Source organism: Triticum dicoccoides, chromosome 1A (genome assembly GCF_002162155.2).
Source record: "Triticum dicoccoides isolate Atlit2015 ecotype Zavitan chromosome 1A, WEW_v2.0, whole genome shotgun sequence".
In the NCBI taxonomy this organism is placed as follows: Eukaryota; Viridiplantae; Streptophyta; class Magnoliopsida; order Poales; family Poaceae; genus Triticum; species Triticum dicoccoides.
In genome coordinates, this window is record NC_041380.1 from 264,696,450 (window position 1) to 264,702,989 (window position 6,540).

A 6,540-nucleotide genomic window follows, 5' to 3' on the forward strand; every position below is an offset into this window, starting at 1 on the left:
CTAAGATGAATATGGGAACCGTCAGGTGGTCTCTAGTAATAATTGATATACCCGCTTTTCACTATTTATGCGTAGCTTGCCCTGGGATAGGACATTTCGAATTGTCCTACTTTATGCTTATTGCACTACTTGTACCAAGTACGCTTCGACATATCATTTAAATAACAATGCATATCATTAATCTGCCATTGCATTATTTAAGTTTTTCTCTTTCTCTTATATGTCCATTTACGACAATCCGCACCCGCACGTGCGGGTACGGTCAGTTCGCCAGGGGTCCTTGTTTACCCCATAATATGGCGCAAGAAGTCTGAACACTTTCGACAGTGCGGCACCCCGAACTTATAGCATTATATGCATCAGCTTCGAATCATGTCTTTGGTTAAATGTTGGGTCGCCCGGCTCCCATGCTTTGGTACCTTATGTTCCGCTATGTCGGCTAAGGTAGCGGTGGGAGAACTACTGCGATTGTGTCCCGGTTCTTCCAGACGAACACCTTAGTAGAGAAAGCCAAAAACTGACTGTCATGATAAGGCGAGAGACTGGTCGCTGTTCGAGAGGTCTCAAGTCCTTAAAGACTTTTTCTGCTTCGGGCAAGGAGTCGGCCTTGTCCGGCTTAGGCGTGTATAGCGCCCCAAATTCGGCCCTCCGAATACCAGGGGCTTCACCAAAAATTTAAAATCATAGACTTCTATGGCTAAGTGAGAGTGATAAAGCATTATAGTCTGATTGCCTGGTTCGTTGCGTTGAACACCTCCCTCGAAGGACCCAAAATTGGGGTAAAGAGTGTTTAGGTTTATCCCGAACACCCCAGTACTAGTTACATGGGGATAGAAGCCGACGACTAGCCAACTCTTAGATTTTATAAACGGCCGCACAGAAGGTAATATTTTAAATTAAGAAAGCATCGCATGGCGCAAACGAACTCGTTTCATATTACAGGATCACATGGGCATGTTCATTCAAAAATTATATCCTTGGCACACTCATCTGCCACTAAGCGGGAACCCTTCAGGACACTCTCATAGTAATTCTCGGGGCAGCGGTCCTCCTTGCCCTCCGGCAGCCCCTCCTTCACCAGCTTCACGGCGTCCAGCTTCGCCCAGTGCACCTTCGCCCGGGCAAAAGCCCTGCGTGCACCCTCGATGCAGACGGACCGCTTGATGACTTCAAGCCGTGGGCAGGCTTCCACAAGCCTCCTCACCAGACCAAAGTAGCTGCCGGACAGGGGCTCGCCAGGCCACATCCGGACTATAAGGCCCCTCATGGCCTGTTCGGCCGCCTTGTGAAGTTCGACCAACTGCTTCAGCTGGTCGCTCAAGGGCACGGGGTGTTCGGTCCCAGTATACTGAGACCAGAACAACTTCTCCGTTGAGCTCCCCTCCTCAGCCCGGTAAAACTCTGCGGCATCCAGTACACTGCGGGGAAGATCTACAAACGCTCCTGGAGAGCTCCGAACTCGGGTAAGAAAAAGGAAAGTCTCCTTCACGTGCTTGCTTTGCATAATGAATGCCTTACTCGCTGCTATCTTCTTCACCGCGTCAATCTCCTGGAGGGCCTTGTGGGCTTCGGCCTTGGCGCTCCAGACGCTTTCAAGCGCCTGCGCAAGCTTGGACTCTCGCGTCTTAGAGTCAAGCTCCAAGGACTCGTGCTTTTTGGCGAGAGCCTCGAGCTCTTGCTGCACCTCGCCTACTCGGGCTTCTTATTTCTCCCGTTCAATGCGTTCTTTGGCCGCTTTGTCTTTGGCCTCGGACAACGCCTTCCTCAGGGTCACCACCTCGGTCGTGGCCCCTGACAAATCCATGATGATCCTATTACTTTACACCCAAACTTCTTTTTAACTATATAGACAGGGGTATTTCTTACCTTGGCTCTCTTCGAGCTGCCTTTGGTAAGGCCGAGCTCGTCCTTGGACCGCTTCAGGTCCTGCTTTAGCGCAGAGACCTCCGCAGTACGTGCGGCAGTGGCCAGCAGTGAAGCCTGCACATACACATAGACATAATCTAATTAGACTCCTGAGTCATCATTTGATCCTCTATTCGACTTTTCTTCGCGAACGCCGAATAGAGCATCAGGGGCTACTATCTATGCGGTAATATTTTCTTATATTTTGATTGCTTACCTCAAAGCCTGTTAGGAGGCTGGCGCAAGCTTAGGTCAGTCTGTTTTTGGCGGACTGAACCTTCTCGACCACCGCACTCATGATAGTGCGGTGCTCTTCTTTGATGGAAGCGCTTCGAAGCGCTTCCAGCAGGTTGTCCGGTGCCTTTGGTTGGACAGAGGACACCGGCACGGATGGTTGGCCCCCCTGGATGGGGCACCACCTGCCGGAATCCGGAACCATCGAAGGTTTCGGTGTAGTGTCCGGCTGGGGCCCGAACTCGAAGCCCGTACGAGCCTCGCTCCCTTGGTACCCAGGGTCCGGGAAGTCGCCGCGAGGCGCCCCCAGGACCACCTCCCCTTGGCTCGATGCCTTTTGAGACAACACATCAGCGTTGTCCGTAGGGCGAGGGGTGGAAGCGGTCGGAAGAGAACCGATGTTCATATCCGACGAGTCCAAAGAGCCGCTCGACAAGGGTACATCGAGATGAGCTCGGGACGGACTGCATAATCATGTTCGACATGAGGAGAGGCAGTGCAATAAAACATACCATGAAGTACTATGGTATCCGGACACTTACGACTTTGCCAGGGGCTTGTCCCTAGGTAGCCACTCATCGCCGCTGTCGGTAGCCGTCGTGGCACAGTCCGGAGGGAGGGTCCTTCCCTTCTTGGACCCTTCGGCCTCTCCGGATGGGTTGGCCTTCCTTTTCTTGTCTCCCCCAGCTGGGGGGGAGAACTTTTCTCCTCCTCCTCCTTGTTTCCGTGGGAGGAGTGCATGTTAGAGTCATCGGACGATGAGTCCGATACAACCTTGCGCCGGAGACCCTTTCGGGTCCCCGTGGACTTCTTCTTGGCCTTCTTTGCCGGCACCTCGTAAGGTGCCGGAGTCAGCATCTTCGTTAGAAGAGCGTCTGTAGGATCTTCGGGCAGGGGGGCTGGGCAATCAAGCTGCTCCGCTGTCTCTATCCAGTCCTGTTAATGACATGGAAGCTTAGATCCAGCACATAACTAAACCGGGGCAATTAAATACCCTGAGAGATATAAAAGCCTACCGGATTGGCGCGGCGCTTTGCATTGAGTCTGCGGTCCTCGGTGAGGGAGGGAGGAATCTCGGCGCTCTTGAACAGCACCCTCCAGACGTCCTCGTGCGTCGTGTCGTAGAGCTCTCACAGTATCTGGTGCTTGGCCGAGTCGAACTCCCACAAAACAAATGCCCGTCGTTGACACAGAAGGATCCGACGGAAGAGCATAACATGGACCACGTTGACAAGCTTGATTTTCTTGTTCATCATGTTCTGGATGCAGGTCTGGAGTCCGGTCAGCTCCACCGAAGAACCCCAGGACAGGCCCTTCTTTATCCAGGAGTTGACCCGCATGGGGATTCCAGATCGAAATTTGGGGGCCGCCACCCAGTTGGAGTCAGCGGCTCGGTGATGGAGAACCACCCTGATTGTCACCCCTTTATGGTATCCACATAGGTGCCCTCGAGCCAGGTGACATTAGGCATCTTGCCCACCATGGCGCCGATACATCCATTTTGCACCATCCTTTTATATCAATATTAATTGCATTATGGGTTGTTATTACACATTATGTCACAATACTTATGCCTATTCTCTCTTATTTTACAAGGTTTACATAAAGAGGGAGAATGCCGGCCGCTCGGATTCTGGCTAGAAAAGGAGCAAATATTAGAGACCTATTCTGCATAGCTCCAAAAGTCCTGAAACTTCACGGATGAAGTTTTCCAAATATATAAAAAACATTGAGCGCAAGAACTTCACCAGGGGGGCCACACCCTGCCCACGAGGGTGGGGGCGCGCCCTACCCCCCTGGGCGCGCCCCCTACCTCGTGGGCCCCCTGGTGGCCCTCCGGTGACCATCTTCTGCTATATGGACTCTTTCAATGGGAAAAAATCATAAGCCATCTTCTCGGACGAAACTCCGCCGCCACGAGGCGGAACCTTGGCGGAACCAATCTAGGGTTCTGGCGGGGCTGTTCTGTCGGGGAAACTTCCCTCCCGGAGGGGGAAATCATCACCATCGTCATCACCAACGCTCCTCTCATCAGGAGAGGGCAATCTCCATCAACATCTTCATCAGCACCATCTCATCTCAAAACCCTAGTTCATCTCTTGTACCCAATTCTTGTCTCCAAGTCCGAGATTGGTGCTAGTAGGTTGCTAGTAGTGTTAATTACTCCTTGTAGTTGATGCTAGTTGGTTTAATTGGTGGAAGATCATATGTTCAGATCCTATATGCACATTAATACCCCTCTGATTATGAACATGTTTATGCTTTGTGAGTAGTTACTTTTGTTCCTGAGGACATGGGAGAAGTCTTGCTATTAGTAGTCATGTGAATTTGGTATTCGTTCGATTTTTTGATGAGATGCATGTTGTCTCTCCTCTAGTGGTGTTATGTGAACGTCGACTACATGACACTTCACCATTGTTTGGGCCTAGAGGAAGGCATTGGGAAGTAATAAGTAGATGATGGGTTGCTAGAGTGACAGAAGCTTAAACCCTAGTTTATGCGTTGCTTCATAAGGGGCTGATTTGGATCCATATGTTTCATGCTATGGTTAGGTTTACCTTAATGCTTTTGTTGTAGTTGCGGATGCTTGCAATATAGGTTAATCATAAGTAGGATGCTTGTCCAAGTAAGGGCAGCACCCAAGCACCGGTCCACCCACATACCAAATTATCAAAGTATCGAACATGAATCATATGAACGTGATGAAAACTAGCTTGACGATATTCCCATGTGTCCTCGGGAGCGCTTTACATCATATAAGAGTTTGTCCAGGCTTGTCCTTTGCTACAAAAGGATTGGGCCACTTTGCTGCACTTTATCTACTTTTGTTACTTGTTGCTCGTTACAAATTATCTTATCACAAAACTATTTGTTACCACGTATTTCAGTACTTGCAGAGAATACCTTGCTGGAAACCGCTTATCATTTCCTTCTTCTCCTCGTTGGGTTCGACACTCTTACTTATCGAAAGTACTACGATAGATCCCCTATACTTGTGGGTCATCAAGACTCTTTTCTGGTGTCGTTGCCGGGGAGTGAAGCGCCTTTGGTAGGTGGAATTTGGTAAGGAAAAATTTATATAGTGTGCTGAAATTTACTGTCACTTGTTACTATGGAAAGTAATCCTCTAAAGGGCTTGTTCGGGGTTTCTTCACCCCGACCAGTAGAGCAAAGAGTTGCTCCTCAACCTACTGAACCTACTGAAAATGAAAATGCTTGCTTTGAAATTCCTTTGGGTATGGTAGAAAAACCGCTAGCTAATCATTTTTTAGGAGATGGAACAAAACATCCTGATGAGCATCTAATATATGTGGATGAAGTTTGTGGATTATTTAAGCTTGCAGGTGTACCCGGAGATGTTGTTAAGAAGAAGGTCTTCCCTTTATCTTTTGAGGGGAGATGCATCGACATGGTATAGGCTATGTGATGATATGGAGTCTTGGAACTACAAATGATTGAAATTGGAATTTCATCAAAAGTTTTATCCTATGCATCTTGTTCATCGTGATCGCAATTATATATATAATTTTTGGCCTCGCGAAGGAGAAAGCATCGCGCAAGCTTGGGGGAGGCTTAAATCAATGTTATATTCCTGCCCCAATCATGATCTCTCAAGAGAAATGATTATTCAAAAAATTTATGCTCGACTTTCTGGTAACAATCGCACCATGCTTGATACTTCTTGTGCTGGCTCTTTTATGATGAAGGCTATTGAATTCAAATGAGATTTATTGGAAATAATTATACTTGGTAGACCCTTCTTAAATACTGTTAATGCTACCATAGATTGCAAAAGGGGTGTTGTTATTGTTGGTTTAGATGATATGACTCATGAATTTAATTTTTCTAAATTTAGTAGACAACACCATGAACAAGAATTACCTAGTAAGGATGGAATTATTGGTCTTGCTTCTATTGCCGTACCTCCTAGTGATCCTTTAGAACAATATTTGCTAGACCATGAAAATGATATGTTTATGAATGAAAGAAGGGAATTAGATGAAGTATTCTTTAAGCAGGAATCTATTCTGAAAAACAATTTACCTGTTGAAATCCTAGGGGATCCTCCTCCACCCAAGGGTGATCACGTGTTTGAGCTTAAACCGATACCTAATACTCTTAAATATGCGTATCTTGATGAGAAAAAGATATACCCTATTATTATTAGTGCTAACCTTTCAGAACATGAAGAAGACAGATTATTAAAAACTCTAAATAAGCATCGTGCTGCTATTGGGTATACTCTTGATGATCTTAAGGGCATTAGTCCCACTCTATGTCAACATAAAATTAATTTGGAAGAAGATGCTAAACCAGTTCGTGATCATCAACGCCGTCTGAATCCTAAAATGAAAGAAGTGGTAAGAAAGGAGATACTAAAGCTCCTTGAGGCAGGTATAA